Genomic DNA, 19,551 nt, shown 5'->3' with positions numbered 1-19,551 from the left:
AGGAATTTACAGCAATTTGGGCATCTTTAACTGCTGCTCATGAGGTGGGTGATATGGCTCTCAAGTTTCCCAATCTAAGGGGATTCACAGCTCTTTCATCTGCTAGAAAAGTGCTCTATCCGCTAAACTAAAAGCTATGTTAAGGATACACGACTCCAGATGAAGCTGGACTACTCCATGGAAAAGGCTGTAGGAAGAAATACTGAAAGAAAGAATGACAGAAAAGAGGCAGAAAGCATGAGGGAACATATGCTTATAGCTTATCTAAAAGAGATGTACTGGTACTAATATCTCTTAAAACCACGCTATTACCTCGGGGCTCAATTTCATACTCCAGTTTAAAACTCTGATCTTTTACGCTCCTTACATGTTGACTTGCAATGCAGCTTTAGTCTGAAATAAGCTAAATCTCCCAGCAGCAAGGTTCAGATACAGGATGAGGACTGGCTCATTACTGAGCCATGGTCCTACAGACAGCATATAGGTTACTGGCAAAAGCCACCCACCTCCAACAATTCAGGAGCAGCTAACAGAGGTAGTGCACACACAGCCCTAACCAGCCCACCAAGTATTAGGTGTTTAACTTCCCACTTGGTTTCTTTTGATGTCCTCTGCATCAGTTCCCTATGTGAAAAATAGATGTGAAAGAAAGTATCTGGCAGGCAGAGATACTGTAAAGACACATAGATTAAAAAGACTGAAATGCATTGAAAAACTACTGTGAGAGAAAGTCAGATAGCACCATAGGTCCATTTCAGATGTAGCTGGTTTTGCACCTGCTTAGAGAAAGTGATAACTATGGAGTTAACTGCCTATGACTGTGAACATAGCTTATCAAATTATGAAGGCTGATTGGTCTTTTAATCCACATGTAGTAAATTTGATGGCAATGGGTCAGTAACCTCAAATGCTAAAAATTACTAACACTACAGTAGTGAAGTTACTGGGGGTTTGACAGTGATAGTATTAATTGGTAGCCTAAGTGGGCTGGCACTATATTGTCTTTTTGATCATCTGTATGAAACATAGCCTTTCAAAGCAAAATAATTGTTCAAGAATGTGTTCTGATGGCTTTTTTCTGAGCTTAAACTATTACCACAGAGGTCACAACAAAGAAGTTCTTTAGTTAAACTAGTATTTCTACTGAAACTACTAATGATCATATCCCATTGTAATTTATAGTAGTTTACTCTAAATGAAAAAGGGGTTTACTAAAACACACTCAAGGAATGCAAAATTAGATAGTAATTATTAGATAGGAATTAAATTAGAGAAGTAATATTTTGCTTATCAGGCTTTCTACAAGTGATGGAAAACAAAGAGCTTGTTATATTTTCCAAAACCCTAAATAAAGGCCTAAGGCCAAAACATTGTTTTTAAACTTAGTTTCTATTTTTAGCAAAAGCTGCCTTTCCTACTTTTTATTTATTTATATAGCAGCTTAAATTCATGCAGGAGTGGGTTGTCTACATCGCAAGTCTAATTAAGTGTATATATAACTCACAGAAAAACCAGAATACAAGAAACCTGACAGCCCACTGGATACACCAACAAGTGAAAGAGTATGTTATGTTGAGTATACGTATATTACTGTGTGTTGGGTTAAGCAGGTCAATTTTCCCTTGTAAACATTTGCTATCATTTCCATACTGTTTTACTCAGGCATTGCCATCTCCGGTGATTTATCAGCTTGTCCTTTAATGTTTGACATTCCATTCGTAGCTTTAATTCTTGAAAATAAGTGGTTTTACAAGAATTTCAGCTTATTTCCAGGTTAGAGCAAGGGAAAAGGAGATAAAGTAGGTGTATAAATCTTCTAGAGAACTTCTCATGGTTCACAAGACCCCAGAAACCAAGAAGGAAACAAAACAAATTTTTATTTATATTGTTCAATCTCATGAGGTTAACGGCTGCTTTTCACTACACAAATTCAATATCTGCTACAAGAGATGCTGAACATTGCTGCAATGTAATTAAACAATACAGCAAAGACAGTGTAGCCCAGTGTCAACATTTTCCAAGTTAAGGTAGATAACTATGTTAGACAAATACAGTCAATTATTTTAGTTATTAAGACATTAGAGATCTAATTTAATAGTTACCTAGTAAATAACAGCATAGAGATTCAGTGCAACATATTCATAGCTATTATTGATTTCAGCAGAGATGTGCCTATTCAGAACCAGTTTTGTTGCCAAAGCAAGAACCCCGAGGAAGGATATGGGTGGGGATTAAGAGCAGAGTGAAAATAAGGGCTTTTTCCTCCTCACATTTGCCCATACTTGAGTTTAGGGCTTGAGCATACTCAACTCAAGCCTGTGCACTAGGTTTCCTTAAGGGAGCAGGGGAGAACAGAGCTTGCAGAAGCGATTTTTAATTAGATGGGTTAGTTATGATTGATGATGATCGCAGAGATGCATTCTGCTGCACTGGGCCAAAGCATCCTCAGTGCAGCCCTGCTCAGCACCACTTACAGCAAGGATGCTCAGATTCCACATCTACTGGCTTATGTTACATACACATACAATCTCTCTTAGACTGAAAGTGAGTCCTGACAGCCAATGCTGACCCCAGAGAATTGTTTCAGCTGTTTAATACAACTTTTCCTTTTCTTCTGAAATACTGGTTTGTTGCCAAACCAAATCACATTGGCACTACTCCTAGAGAAGCCACACCGGAGGATGAGCATGCAGTGTGGGGTCTGGCAATCCACACACAAAACTCTCCTCATCACCATTTGACCCTGCACTCGTCAGGTGAAACTCCAACGTCATGTAACCCTATATTGAGATACGCGTACTATTTTACTTCTAGACAAATATAAAACTGCCCATGCCTCGTGTCAGTTCACGTTTCCCCAACACAAATGCTACATTTCTAATAGTCCAAAATATGTGAGAGCTGGACTGCGTCACAGGTTTAGAAGATTTATTTATTTATTTTAAAGAATAAAATTGCCCAGGATTATCCAAAATCAACATTAATTTCTTGGGTGGAGAAGCTTAAGTGGGTTTTTTGTATAAGCAAAAAGACTTGCACAAACACACTGGCAGTCAGCTCTCCAACGGCTCTACATCAGGGAAGGGACCAGAGTCACTTCACCTCAGGTGTGGAATAAATGGCATGGCTGAAGGAGAGCTCATTTAAGCAGTTTTCAGATAGTAGAAATTATACGACTTGTACATTATGCTGCGAACACCCCAGCTGGGCCAAAGCATGTGATTTTAAGACTTTATTTAGCCGAAGCCTATTAAAAGAAATACTGTATTTCTTTATTTTCTTTGGCAAAGCACTCATCTTCTGATGTGCTTTCAGAAAAACAAATGCACCATCACTTTAATGAATCTCTTTTTCTGACCTCTGTTAAACCCACAGTCAGAAAACAATGATAGATTAAAATAAAGTGTTTGCTGTGAGATTAGTTGACAAGTTAATCTTGCTAGGAAAGAGGACTTTGGTTTTCAGGGAAATAACACAGAATTGTGTTTGTTTTGTTTTTCTGCTGTGTATGCAAGGGAAATTCTTGGGCAGAAAAAAAAAGCGTATCAGTTATATGAACAGACTTTAGACTGGAGATTCATAAAATTTAGCCTTTCATTAAAAAGTCTCCAAAAATCGTAGACTCCTTTTTACTGGATGATTCGAAAAGATACTGGAGGCTAGAATTTCCAACACTACCCTCAAATTTGTGCATGTAATTTCTGCATGCCTTTGTACTTCCCTAATTTCACAAGGGAATGCTTGCGTGTCCAAAATCCCAACTACTCTGGTCACAACAGATGACTGTACATTTGAGCTCAGTACGTACATATAGACTCCTGTCCACTTGTCATGGAGTGACTTTAAAGTCTGTCCCAGCATCTGCTAATACACAAGGCCTCCAAATTAATCATGAACAAGTAAGGAACTGAGTAAAAAGGTGACTTGTAATCATATGCTATGAAAGAAAGGGAGGTAAAAACCACTGCCCTACCTGCACTGTATTTTCTTCTTCCCTGGATCATTTACTCCAGGAGGTAGCACCAGGATATCTAAGGACAAACTCTAATGAACCACCTGTATAAACTCTTGTGGTCAAGAATTTTCAGGACTGGACCTTTTACAGGATAAGGACAAGTAAGTATCTGGAGACTGAACCAGGGGACTAGAAAAAGATTCACCTCTTCCTCTGAAGTTGCTGCTCATTTCAGCTGCGTGACAAATCACCATACAGCTTAATGTTAACAGTGAGGAGAAATAACAAGTTTAAACACATGAAAATGCAGTATTGTAACAGAAAATAGCAAGAGAAAGAAAAACAAAGAGAGAGAAGATGCTGAAAGGTCAGTGATGATATCAAAGCTTATGAAAAGAGAAGGCACAAAGCATCAAGTACAGCCAACCAAATAGTTCAGGAGAGCTAGCTCAGGGTCACATTAAGTCCACTGCATCTCCACCAAACACCATAAGCGCAGCGAACATATAGGGCCAAGTGTTTTAGACTTTATGCCCCACCTCCTTTTTCCACTACAAATACATACAAACACTGGTGGGAGGAGCAGCAGCAGTTGTGGCTGGGTAACTACTGTTCAGATGGGGCAACCTGGAGAAAGTTTTATCTTTGCCTTCATGTAGTGACAGACAGAAAGCAACCCCACAACTAAACTACTTAGAAGGATTACCTGTTAAACTGGCTTCCATAGTCAGAAGTCTAATCTGGAAATTAAATAATAATTTGATTGGTTTTGTTCTTATAGCAAAACACAATAATTCCTTACAATTGACTGATGCCATCTGAAAATGTTTACATACAACTGTAAGCTTAAAACCTGAGATTTCAGGTTTGTGGGTCTAGTATGGGCAAAAGTGTTAGAAAATACATCCCCTAAAGATACATTGCTTAAAGCCTGAATGCTTCACCCAATCTTTCATTTGATTATTGAACCCTGGATAATTTGTATCAGCAAGTGATAAAATGCCAAAGAAATGGGATGGAAACCATGAAAGAATGTTCAATAAATACTGAAGAACTCCTCCTGACACCAGGAACCAGGTCTTAAAGCATTGTGGTTTAGATTAACCCTTAGACCTTAATCTGGCCCTAGTACCCTCAGGAACTGTTCATGCAACTTTTAAGATAAACACACCACTCATTAGTGTTTATTGGAGCAATTACTTTTTGTAAAGGTATCCTCCACAAATAAATTACCATTTACTCAAGATACTGAAGTGGTCATATGTATTATTTTCTTTATTAGAAAAATAACAAGACCTTAATTTACAAATTGAACTACTGATTTCCTTTGCTATCTACATACCTATTGCTGGGACACTTGTTTAACACCTAATCTGTTTTTCAAAGGAAGCTGTATTATAATTAAATTAGTACAAGCATAGTCTGACAGAATGAACTAATAAACAGGAAAAATACGAAACCCCAAATTTTTATTAAAAGCATACAGAAGCACACTGAACTTCTTAAATAAGATATCTGTGAGAGACTTCTTTTTATTTTGCATTCCCAGTCTTGCTTCCCTCTAACTGATTAAAGTAACTATTACCAAGGTATGATGAGATAACAGTACAAACTTTGAAGTATAATTTTTTGGTTGTCTCCAATTTTGGCAAGGCAAACACCATTAAACAGTGTTTTGTTATGCAGTTCTACACCAACATATGCATCCAGAATCACTTTAACATGCAAATCTTATATGGGTATTCTACGTAACATAGACAGAAAAGTTTTCTGTATTTGAATGACTGCGTTTTACAGTCAGTAAGCTGAATAACTAGAGAAAGCGCGATTTATAAGAATTTTCAATATCATATTATTAAAAAAGAAAAGTAAAACAAAATAAAAAAAAAAACTTGGCAGGGTAGAGGTTAGAGAACCATCACCGTATAGGAGCAGATCTAAATTTCCATTGTAAAGTGACCTCAAGGAGCAGAAGCAAAGACATCTGAGCCTATGGGAAGCTGATTGTTCCTATTATGTTTCTTGTTTTCTGGACATGCTGAAGCCAAGTGAAAGGCTCTGTGAATTCCCTTCTTCACTTGCCCACACAAGCAAAACTGGGACTTCCTTGCTAAGGCTGACTGCTATATAAAATATATCTTGATACAGGAACAAGTATAAAACTCAAAAGAGAACTAATTCAGGAATGAGTATAAAAAGTATAAAACTAAAAAAAAAAAGACCTGTAACACCATGCTTATGTAGCTCAGTTGGTTGTAAAACTCAAGTAAGGTCATTTCAACACACCAAGTATCCCACTCAGCACACCATTTTACTTTGCAGAATACTCTGTATGAGACAAGTAACCACAGAGCAGAAGAAAACAATGGTATGCCCTTACTTTACCAGAAGTTAGGCTTTTATCTAGGCTTTACCCATTTTTTTCCCAGTTTCGAAGTAATTTCATGCCTAGGTGTGCACATCTACACTTGCAAAATAACAAGTAATTTCAGTACTGGCAGCCTTTCAAAATCTTCCAGCAATTCTCCCCTCTTCCAGTAACCTCAAAATGAATCAGCTCTACCACAGCTTATTAAGGAAGAATCACTAAACATAGCCTGAAATAGTTAGACTACATACAAGCAAACAGGTACCAAACAAAACCAGTAACACCAGTGTAGTGGGAACCCCTGAACACGTTACTTTTCCTGGGCTGCTGAGGTCTCTGCTCATTCCAGAGTAACAGCAAAGACAGGCCACCAGAGCAGTTGTCAACATAACCGGGCTCAGCCTTCCCATACCAGGTGCACACCTCTCTGGCATTGCAGCAAAAAAAAAAAAGATAAAAAGAGGGATTAGGAAGAAAGCAATGAAGTAACCTTGCATTGGCAGAGAGTTCATAAACAATGAGAGGAAACAGAGTTCATGTATTCTCCAACTACCTGAAAGGAGGTTGTAGCGAGGTGGGTGTCGGTGTCTGCTCGCAAGTAACAAGTGATAAAGATGAGAGGAAATGGCTTCAAGTTGCACCAGGGGAGGTTTATATTGGATATTGGGAAGAACTTCTTCACCAAAAGGGTTGTCAAGCATTGGGACAGGCTGCCTAGGGGAGTGGTTAAGTCACCATCCCTGGAGGTATTTAAAAGACATGTAGACATGGCGCTTAGGGACATGGTTTAGTGGTGGACTTGGCGGTGTTAAATTAACGGTTGGACTCAATGATCTTAAAGGTCTTTTCCAACCTAAATGATTCTATGATTCTACTCGAAGATCTGGTGGTTGAGAAAATGAAGTCCCAAGACCTTCAGGAAAAAGCATGCACCTAGGTGCGCACGTCTACCTGAAAGGACTCCACATTCAGTCTGAGCCTCTGGATGGGATCACTGTACCAATAACGTCTGTCCAAGCAACGTACAGAAAATCTTGCAACTTCCATTATCTTGCTGATTTGCTGAGCTTACACCACAAAAAAAAAGCTAGGTTGCAGAAATCAGTCTAGGCCCCCCCAAAACCTACTTTGACTCTCCAAAAAGTCTATTTTCCTTGCTTCGCCTGACTAGCAGGCAAAGCCTGCAAATGTCTACCTTGCATGTTTCCCTTACGAATACTCATTTCACCTATGATCTGAAATAGCATCACTCAGTTTTGCAAGGACAAATGTGCTTCACTGGTATTTGAATTATCTTACACCATCAGCCTGAGACACGTGACACATGAGTCTCTCCAGGAATAACGCACACAGAGTATATTGTTCCTTAAGGTAATTCTTTACTGAGAAGCATATCAGTATCAAGACCTTTTCATGTTTGGCCAGATCTAACATCTTCCAATTTAACATGGGGAAAATTCAGTCTTGAAACTGAGGCATAGAACTTTCTTACTGAATGAAACAACTAAAAGCAATTTCAGCAAATAGCATACTTTAACAACTTGCATTTGTACAGTTTAACAATGAAAGAAAAACAAAATAATGATGTTCTGCACATCATCAAGACTGGGTAGATATAGCATAGGAGGTAAAGAGAGAACAGTGGCAATTGTATGAGTGTTGAAGAGAACAAAAATGGCTATCACTTCACAGGAATTGATTCAGTTGGTGTATGATAAATGAGTGCTGCGCTGCAGTAGGCAAGTCTAACAGTCACACCTATTGAAAACAGCACTTCAAAACTTTGGGAAGTTTAAACAGGTACAAATAGAGAAAGAGGGACTGAGAGCAAACAAGGGAGAGCCGAAGTTTGGAGCAAAGCAAGGCAGCTGGCCAAGGAAGACAACCATGTTATTCCACAGACAGGGAATAAAAAGAATTATTTTAAAAGTAGGAGAAAATGACAAGGAGCACATTACAATGTTAAGAGGGGGAAAGGGGAAAATGCAAGCAGCTGACAGTATAACTGGAGGGGCAGTTATACAGTAGCACAACAATACAGAATTTGTACTTCACAGCAACTGGACAGATCAATGGGTGACATTTTCTCAAGTGCTCGATCCTCCTACTGAATCCAAGCTAAAACTTTTAACCTGTTAGGCCACTCCTGATTTCTTTTGAAAATCCATCCCAGTATTTTAGTTAGAACTGTGATATAGACCAAGACTGAAATGTTCAAATAAGCATGACGCTTCAGAATAATACTAAAATAACACTTATCTTTAGAGTAAAACTAAAATTACCTAATGGATTCCTACTTCACTAGCTACTATAATGGCATTAGGATGGCATTCAGTATAACTTAGTCCTTTTTCTTTACTCTTGTGTATATTCATTTTGAATGATACTATTTTAACAGAAGTATAAAGGAAAATGTAGGTTTCTATCTTCATTCGTCCATGGAAATGTTAAATTTAATATCTAGAATAACTACCTGCAGTAAACAGATCCAAATTATTTAACAATACTGTCCAGCATCCTTTTTATTTTAAGGAGTGAACAACCCACTTAGGCAAACGTAACATTTTTCCATCTTTCATCTCTATCCTTCAAAATTGATGGATTATAAGAAGTTTTCAGAATTATTTTCCTAGTTTCCCTGGTGCTGTAAACCAGTGCCACACCACTGACTGCAAAGAGCTATGTCAGTTTATTCCAGCAGAGAACGTGACCCCATGGTACCAGTGCTGTGGGCTGTAGCACAAAACATATGCAAAATATTTTGCAATGCAGTGCTATCTCACAGCGCTCAATCAATGCTTCTAATTGCTACCTGTCTTGAAAAGCCTTGTAAGTCTCTGTTTGGGCTCCTCTTTGCACAAGGAGTGCAAGCTGACAGCAAAGGAAACCAGCTGTGGCTCAGCAACTCCCAGCATTGATCCCCACTGGATGTCAGAGCGACAGGGGGGCTGCTGCTGGCTGGCACGACATGAAGTGAATCCAGCAGCTGGCAGAATCTAGTGCTCTGGTCTAACACTCTTTACCGAGTTATGCTTTCTGCCATCATCGGAAAAGGCCACAATTTTGATCGAGGAGCACTCCATGCTCTGTCTTTCATTACTTTGCACAGCATAAGGCAAAAGAGAATTGGACAAAACAGCATATGTAGAAGTTTGAGTTTATTAAAATCAGTGGCAAAACTGAGGAGAGGAAATAGAATTTCACCTTGTACTTTCTTTAAATATAGCAGGTTTCTTTATCAATTGCTGATGCTTTAAATAACCATCTGCATGTGCTGTATAGTGAGAATTTTAAATCTTTGGGGACAAAACACATTTTTGTCAAATTGACCACTTTAAATTCTGATTTATATCTTCTCTTCTCCAGTGTTCTGTTACGCTACTGAAAAATTAATTGCCAGATTTATTCTCTATTACCAAGGTAGCAGTTTCCTTTTTAACCTTCCCAAAGAAAATGCTGAAGGTTTCATTCTTAGTCACCTAGCTGAACTGCCTAGCATAGCAAGTATGGCAACAGGCCAAAGATACTGTGATGGCTTTATTTTTCTTGGAGTTTTACCTTATAGCTGAAATAGAGACTAAAGTGCCACCACTACAAAACTGATCTGTCATTACAGATGAATAAGGGATTTTTTTTTTTTTTGGTCTTTGTTTTGCACAGGTGAGATGTGCTACATAGAAAGCAAACCCATTCACCTGTGACCCACAAGCAGCACTAGGGTCACAGTCAGGCAAAGGCTGATCTTCTCATTCATTTACATTAGCAGACATCGAAGCCATAGCTCATTACAAACTCTTTGAAACTGCCTGCAGCTTTACAGTATAATTTATATAAAAAGACAGCAACTAAATTTGACCTGCACTCTACACATAAACAGATCCAAATATGATCATGTAGAGTTTAATATATACTAAAGTGCATTCAGAAATACTGGTCTCTTCATGATTAATTGCAGGATAAAATTTCTTCCTCCAAATCATGTAAACACTAGTACGGAAGTCAGTGGAGTCTCTGACAGCAAAGACTCAGTGGTAATATGTTCAAAACTACAGTTCTGTTCTGAAAAAAATGTTACTACAATGGCAATCCCAGAGATTTGTACTAGTCTGCTATAACGTTTAACGCAACAGGGATTAATTTGGCAACTAAGCAGTCACCTGACCACACCAGTAATTTGACAGCTGTAGTAAATTAGATTATTTTAATAAATGTATTAATGCACAAAACATAAAATTCAACGTTTAGAAAGGTAAGAACATGTCTAGCTTAAAGAAAAAGAATAGTCCCATGCAGTATCAAAAGGAGGAAAAAAGAAAAACTCCTTCATCCCGCAAGCAGCAATGAGACCCCCTCATTCAGCCTGAGTCCACAGGACTGTATTGTTTTGTTCTTTATTATTTCTCAAAGCACACAGCCCCTACTTGGACCTTGCTGAGAGATTTAAGTAGATACACTGGAGGTAAAAGTAATTCATTAATGAAGCTCATTATCTAAGAATGAGGCCATTTGCAGTTACTTCTTCCTGTGTAGTCTGCCTTACAGCTTCCTGCATTTCCCTGAAACGCCTACATTGCTCCTTAAAGAAAGGGAAACTCCTAAAACCAAAGCAAACAGAAAGACTCCATGTTCCAAACCTGATTATTTTTAGAATCTGGAATTATGTTGTGCATTGCTTATGGTTTCTCAGTCTTACAACTGTAGATCACTGTGAATTAAAAATAAAACTGCCATTAAACAATGGACTGATCCCATCAAGATCTGCAGCGTTTGTTGCAAGCTTTGTGGGTATCAAAATTAAATCAAAGGTCTGTATCATAAAGTAGAAATTCTTATTAATAAATGAAAGTATTGATCAGCTTTCTTCCTACAGTTAACCTATATAGTGAACAAACTTTTTGACTCAGCTATCAAAACAAATCCAGATCTGTTATACCTTCAGACAGAAAGGATTATTCTCTGTTATGGGGATAGTTCGTTTTCATTCTGTTAGCAGATGCAAATACATCTTTCAAACTGACTTGGATTAAAAGATTCCTAAGCATTCTCCCTGGGGATAATAATCTGAATCATCTCAATTTTTTGTTTATTAAATTATTTTACTTTTTTACTTTCACTACAATAGTATGGTAAACATTTAAACAAGTTACTCTGAAATATCACAGCAGTCCTCATCTCAGTGAACTGTGACATGCCTTCTAAAGTCAAGACACGAAAAGATATAAATGTTACCTTTTCATAGGGTTCACATTCTTGAACACTTTTTTTTCCCCCACTAACAGCCATCTGCATCTAATTAGAAGTGATGGTATCAGCTGGAGAACATACCTATGTCATGGGGTGAAAGGCGGAAAATGATCCATAAACAACCTCAAAACCTACATCCAAAGTTTCCTGGAATGCAGTAAAGACATTATACTCTCCAATGGATGAATGTCTTTTTTTTTTTTTTTTTTATTTAAAGTCTTGTTTTCTGGAAAAGGATCCAGAAGACTGTATCAGGTTTCAAAAGTTGTTACTTTAAAACACATCTTTAAAAATAGAATTACATTACCCTTATTTGCAGATATGGATGTAAAATTCTTGTTCTTTTAACAGGGGAATTATTTGAATAAAGTACTAGAATGGATTAGAAAGTTATTCATGAACATTTTTAAATAATATGCCTACAGATATTATGTTGACAGACCCAGTGGAAAACCTTGAAAGAAAGAGAGAATATAGAGAACCTATTTTTCATATAGCTATAAGAAATGTAAAGTCGTCATCTTAGTAACATCAACAAAAATTGGTCACTACTCCATCAAAGTCAATGGAATATAGAGCTATGCATTAAGTGGTACCAGAATCAGCTTAATAGTCTTTAAGTGATCATTACAAATAAATACATGGCTGTTAAGGTATGATGCTATTAGCAGTTAAAATTGTTATCATTTTGGTTGGCCAGAAAAGAAAACAATAGAGGAACTTAGAAATACTTCACATATGGCAAAATTTTATTTTCTTAGTTTTGGTTTTGAATGGAACAAGATTTTTAAATGCATGCTTAAAATGAAGCAGAACTGATAAAGTCAACACCAAATGCCAAGATTTCACTCAAAGGATCTATTTGCATAATTATGGGCATGATTACAGGACCTCTATGAATAATTAACTGAATGTGGCTCAAAGGAAAGACGTAAATGGAGTACTGCAGCATCCCTACGGCTGCTTACTTTTCACACATTTAGATTTAAAACATTCCAGTGGGTTCATAACACGAAATGATCATTTGTTTCCTTAAAATAGACACCTAGCACTAAAACCATACAGTAAAATGCAGATCTTACCAGGCAAAGACAAAAACTTCAACATTTAAATGCCTCATAATAACTTTTACATATGCACACACGCTTCCTTAAGCTGCCTTTTCCAAGACAAGGAAGGAATAACCTTCTGTGCAGCAGCAATTACTGTATCAGGAGGGGCAGCAGGACAGCACTGAGCTGACAGTTCCTGTCCCATCCTGTGAAAACAACCAGTTCCTCTGTGTACACCCCGATGTAGGATCCCTTGCTGTTGATGAATACCATGTGAAGAGCTCAATGCGATTAATCAGTGCTGAGACCAGCTTCGTAAACAGGAAGCTTCTCCTCTCTATACATCAAAAAAATGACACTTCGGTATGAAACACTTCGTTATGAAACTAGCTTAATTCTACCTGGATGGCATGCTTACAACTTGGTTCTTTTTAATGTCTCTACAGCGTGATACCATTGGACTGGGAGACATCTTGCCATGCAATTCTGCACTAAAATTAAGCAGAATTTTATTTGCGTCCCTATGTGCTCTGGGACGCAAACATGACTGCAGAGATCTCTAGGTCTATAATATTTAAACATAACTGACTGAATCTCGAAAGAACTTATATTAAAGATAACCCATCTTTCAATGATTCTGAGATATTTTAATTTATACTCCTAGAAAGCAGAAAATATTGTTGAAATAGAAATTAATGTGAATTAAATGTCTGTAATGTGAATTAAATGTGTGTATGTATAAGCTTAAAGTATGCATGTGAGATGACAGCTCAGCTGCCTTTCTACTGCTTTTCTCCCTTTACTTGTGTAATACAAGATGTAAATGCCTTTTAAACACAGCTATCACTGTGTACCTCAATGGGGCCAGATACCTACCATTACTACTAACCAAACAGTGCTGAAGCCCAGATAAGGATTTGCTGGTCAAAAACCTTCTAAGAACTACAGACACTAATTCTGAAGTGTTTTTGTACTGACTGAACAGATTGCCAGTAGCTCTGATTCACCTGATTCAGCAGTGTAGATTCAACACCAGCAATCATTAGAAACATCCGTACTACTTAAAATAAACGAGAGTCACAAGCTAGATAAATTACCAAATGCATACTGACTCCCTGTGCCTGCGTAACTTCTTTCCTTTGGGGTTATACACAACAACAAGGACAAAGGCTGTTAGCTAAGGATGAGTCCGTGTTTTTAGGAGCCCAGTTCTCGGAACACCTAGCTTTCATGATCTCCTCTCCTGTTTGCAGCAGTGCAGACCACAATCCCACTCCCCACCATCACCACACATTCATGGTGGCCATCTTCTCTAAGGCCACCGCAGCAAATGGTTACACAAAAAAAGTGTTATTGGAAAAGTATTCTTAGCTACCATTAATTCCACTTAGCAAGTGGAAACTGGTGGGAGAGCCAACTACATCTGATCAGCCAGCTCTTCTTGGACCACAAGCAAGTGTCCTGGGAACCACCAGTGGCCCACAGACCACAGTCTGGGAATCACTGTCCTAAATAACTCACAACCCTCTTATTATAGAACACCATGTTCCTTGTCTTGCTCAGGCTACTATTTTAGGTTTTTCCCTGCCAGCACAGCATATCATGATGTTAGAAACTTAAGGCTCATATCTGCTAATCATGCCCACACTTTTATCTGTCATTTGGTGGACAACTATCTAGCAATCAATGAGATGATTAACTTGCTGAAGTGTAAATTCAGTTTTACCCAAATTATTTCAGTCTTTTTTTTTTTTTTTTTGTAGATTTATATCCTTTTAGCTAGAGGCAGAATCTCACTAATAGTCAATTCTGCAGTTTCATCAGAAGTCAGAGGGCTGGAAAAGCAAACTCTATTCAGATGAATTGTAACAGCAGCTAAGAAGCAATATATCAAATAAATTCAAGCTGCCGATGGCTTCCAAAATTTCCTGTAACACTACAATTTATTTTTTTGATACAAAACTTCCATTTCACTTCAAAACTTCACACTGATGGTACATTAATATTTTGGGATCACATAATCAGTATCTTCACAGATAATTTACTATCCCTCCACCACTTCCATGCTCTTTCCCCATATTGCTTCTTAAGGATATAATTCATTTTCAAAATGGTCTGAAGGCACTACTCTCCCTGCATAAAGAGAAAGCAACAGAAACACTCTTTCGGTGGACTACAAATCAATCCTTACCTGCCTCTTTTTATCATGGAAAATGAACTAAGGATAGTTGAACAGATTTTAAGGGCACACTATTATCTTCTACAGTCCATGGGACATAAAAGGTCAAACTAGAATTTTATCTTGTACCTTGGCTATTAAGAATGCCACTCAAACTTCCCTGTCATTCAGAAGCTACCTAATACTGATTCAGAAACAAAACAACAGAAAGTTTAGTAGACAATCTGTTCCAAAGGATAAACACGCCTTGCTAAAACAATAAAAAGTATTTGTATTGCTATTGTGTATAGCTCAATACTCATCTGTACAGTTTAGAAAGTTCTAGAGATTTATCTTTAATATAATTTATCATGTGACCAAATATTGTATCATTAAGACATGACTGATGACTACCCATTTATTAGGTATATGATATTTTAATGCATCAATTGTGCCTCTTTAATCAATTAAGACATGAATCACACTATTCCGTATTTCTATAGCACTTGGCACACACAGAATACTACCAAAAATCAATAAATCATTTACTTCTGACTTCATTTTTCATTATTTCTCAATCTTACTTCGCTACAAAAAAAACTATCTTGGTGGTCCTAAGGAAAAACAAAACCAACCTTTGTTCTTCCATTCTAATTTCTGTCTGAGACGTTGTATTTCTTATTTCTTATCAAACCACAGCAGATGTCCATAGAATTAGACCATTTTAAGACATGGCTATGTATGTACACCTGCTTTCTATACAGCCTTTACTGGCAAAAGCCAACCAGAGTGCTAAAAAAGGGGGGTGAGGGATGTGTTAGAGAGACTGAGTGTCAAGGGTTTCCTATCTAACCTCCAATTTTCCACAGCTTTTAAAGAAATTTTGGGCGAGAGTGAGTCTTTTAGTCCTTAAAGTGAGATATTCATAACACAGCCCTTGAATTAGCAATGTGTACAAAATTAGCAATGAATAATTTCAGGATTTGTTCATTGATAAGTGTTAGTTTTAACTAGCAGTTTGTTTCCTATCAAAAGAAGTTGGAAGGCTGTTGAAAAGCTTCCAGCTGGCTACGATTCATTGCCACCAGAGGATCTACTCCTAAACATGGATCTTTCGTCCTTCCACAGCACTCAAGCATTTCTATTCAACTGGATTTTGTAATATAAAGTTCAGAGCTTCAGTCTCCACAATTCATAACATATTGTAATGCCCACCCTCACAAGCTGAGCAGCTATACCAGCACTTTGACAGAATAATTTGAGTGTGAATAAATATGGAGTATTTTTAATCTTAATTTTCAGTTTTACCCCTTTTTTTTAAAAATCAAGAAGTTTACAAAGTATTTACGAGTAACATTGTTTAGTGATTTAATTTCTTTAAAAAGCACCAAAGTACTTTTTCATTCTTTCCTTAAACTGTTTCCTGTTCCTGTTTAAGGGAAATCATATGTTTAAAAGAGAGCAATTCAACACAATTTATTTTCTTCTCATTTTACTACTTATAAAACGAAACATTCATTGATGGCTATACACCATGAAAATATGACCTGCCCTTAGTCTTGAAACTAAGTCAAAAGACCACCCATTTAATCCCTAGGAAAATACTAACGTACTGATACTAGCATTTAGGCGGTAGCCTCTGTGTTGACACTGAGCTATAGTGTACTTCTAACACATTCATATAGGAAACAATAACTTGCAGTTTAAATAAACCCTCACAACATCTAATACGTTACTTGGTTGGATGTAGCAGAATATCTTGCCAGCTCAGAAATCTCAAAAGAGGTGTAATGCAAATTCTTCAATGGAGTGACACGTAAAAAGAAGCTCCAGAACTTAAAAAAAATTACATCAACTGTAGGTATACCTGCCTATTTTTTTTACTTTTAAGGAAAAGTTTGCCATATCTTAATTATGATCTATTTGTATACATATTTTCTTTCTTATAAACGTGTCTTTATAAGATAGAAATTAACCAAATGATGTGCAAATACCTGCACCTTAAAAAGACTTACAATACAAACATAATACATTTGGCATGGTAAACAATTGGAGAAAGTAACTAGGCAGGAGTTTTGGTATTATAAAAGAACTTGTTCCTAGGTAGCATCTGTTCAAGAGACATGAATATCTTAAACATTAGCAAAACTATGAGTCAAGGTCTCAATATCAGGCAATGAAAAAAGGCAACACTTTTAAGATTATATAAACATTTATAAAGCAATACAGATTATGCCAGTTTTAAACAAGAGAGAGCTAGAAAACTTCTGCTCTTTTTGTAATTTTGCCTACACCTATGGATTGATTTTGGCCTGTTTTACAGTCACAGCAGTGTTCAAAACAACTGCTTTTGTAAAAGCTGAGGAGGATAAGTTGAAATTGAGGCATAACTTTTTTATTGCACTCGCTGAGTAAAAATTGGTTTCAAATCTTTTTGCGCAGTGCATTGATTGCTAGGAGCAGAATTTCGGCAATGAAATGTTCAATTAATGTTGTGTGTCTCTGTGGAGCATAGCTTGCAAGAGTTCTCTGAATAGAAGGATATCATACAGAAGTAAAAATGAAGGGTGTAGCTTTGTTCGGTTTTCAAATTGCTATGTGACATGCCCCCAGTAAATTAGGAAGTAGTCTGTGATTGATGGCTGCTGTTGGAAAACTTGCGTTAGATTTTGAAAGTCTCAGAAAGACTATTTGATCAAAATATAACCAGGCATATTATTCCAACACAATTTGCTTCATTTTAAACCCTTTCTTACTTTACAGGCAGCATCATTTATATGTTAAGTGTGCTATTTAAACGCTTGCACACTCTTAAATCCGTGGTCTCCAAAGTGGGGGGCATGCACAATGGGGTGCTGGAAGAAAATAGTAGAAATGCAGTAGCACATGTATATAATTTATATTAAAAAAAATATATTGGGGTTGCACACTCAAAAAAAATCTTTTACTGATTGAAATTCTTTACTGATACTAGTGCATGATCAAAAAGTTTGTAGATCACTGTTCTAAATACATCGGTACAAATTCTTCTTTCCTAGCAGCTTCCCCTCTCCCCCCCTTTTTTTTTTCCATTTTCGTTTTGCTAGATTCCAATCTGAAAAACTTCAAGAATCAATAGTGTCAGAGATTCAAACATTGTCTTCATCAATTTATGCCCCCCATCCTTCTTATCAAGAGATACTGAACACTCTCAGAGGATTTGCATGAGGCTATTTTAAATAAAGCATTATGAAATGCCCATCAAAAGCATGAAGGAATACATGGAATTTTTACAATAGCAGTTTTGTGCCTGGTTCTTTGCCAAAGTATCACCTTCTGGTTTTATGCAGCATATTAATAACTGCTGTGGTTTTCACAACCCTATATAGCGGTCCTTGTTATGGGAACTTTGCCTGAGAAATCCAGAACCTAGAAAGCAACAAAGAGCTGCAGAGAACAGAATTATCTGTCCCTATGCATGTACTTCTGTTGGTTCTTGGGGTTCTGGGTTTTTTTGCTATGATGTCACAAAATGTCAATTAAGAACTCCTGTGGGATGCAGGAGCAGAACATGAGCAATGAGTCCATGACTCCCTATTCCTTTCAGTCACCCGGGAAACTACAAAGATGCTAAACTTTTAGTTTAGTGGTTTTGATTGCACCTTTATAGTCAATTCATGAAAGTTACATTTTTGGCAATAAATAAGTAAAAGATAGGCATAGCTATCTTCTAATATCCCAGAGTTGCTTTTCATTTCTTTTGCATCATAAGGATGAGAGAGAATTACCCCAAATCTCTTCTCTCACTGCAGGCAACCTACATTGTCATAAAATTGCAAAATATAAGGCCTTCTAGACACTCTGTGCCTTCCCTTGAGTTTGTATAAAATAAACCATATTCCTTTTGTTACATTCAAAACTACTGTAAAGCACAGTGTATTACCCATGGCAACTGTACTAACATAATTATTTCCAAAGGTCACTAAGCTTTTCAGGGTTCCCTTAGATGACTAGCTTGAAAAAGACTCCTTATGGAATATTCTGGAATACTGTCTAAATGTATACTAATGACAGGACGTGAGCTTCCTGCTCCTGTGCTCCTAATAAAATAAAAAATGAAAACCATCTGATAAATGTCTTTTCATTATTTTTTAAACTATCCATCAGTGGCTTTCTATGCTTTTCTTAGCTCCATAGCGCTACAGTAAGTGCACCACTAAGTACAGATCCCGGTACATGATATTGAGAACACACAAAACACCTTAATGGGTCTGGCAAGCAAGACCCCCAAGCTTAGCTGTGGCAAGAGTAGATGCTATTTAGTGAGAGAAACCAAGCCTGGCCACTTTCTGCATCCCTTTCCTTTGCGGTGAATCTCTCAGGCTCACAACCCTGCCACAAGATGGCATTGGGACCAGGAGCAGCACAGAACTGTGGAGGTGGTCAGTGTCCAAAGCAAGGATGGCAGCACACCTGCACAACAAAGAACCTGGCTCTTTCAGCAGCTGTTTATGGACCAGTTGGCCATTAAGGTTGTTTTATCACTTTAAGTCTGCTAATATAATTTGCCCACAGTACGGTGCTTCAGCTACTAGTTCCCTAAATCTTTTACCTGTTGTATAAATAAATACTTACTTTTATCTGTTTTAAACCAGCTAGTACTATTAAGTGACTATTAGTTCCATTACTGAATCTGGTGTATTTTATCTTACATTTACCTTATTTACTGTCATGATTTTGGAAACCTCAGTTGTGCTCCTCAGAAGCATTCTGCTCCCCAAACCAAAGAACCATT

The 19,551-nt window shown here is 37.3% G+C and overlaps 1 protein-coding gene across 1 annotated transcript in view; it reads right to left on the bottom strand.

The window, feature by feature from the left end:
- LDAH (lipid droplet associated hydrolase) overlaps positions 1-19,551 on the bottom strand; it is a 128,513-nt gene that overhangs the window by 72,144 nt on the left and 36,818 nt on the right. The gene's annotated exons all lie outside the window — the stretch shown is intronic.

Source organism: Harpia harpyja, chromosome 15, assembly GCF_026419915.1.
Source record: "Harpia harpyja isolate bHarHar1 chromosome 15, bHarHar1 primary haplotype, whole genome shotgun sequence".
Taxonomy (NCBI): Eukaryota; Metazoa; Chordata; class Aves; order Accipitriformes; family Accipitridae; genus Harpia; species Harpia harpyja.
Note: the sequence above shows the minus strand (reverse complement) of the source record. Positions and strands in the feature narration are given on the sequence as shown.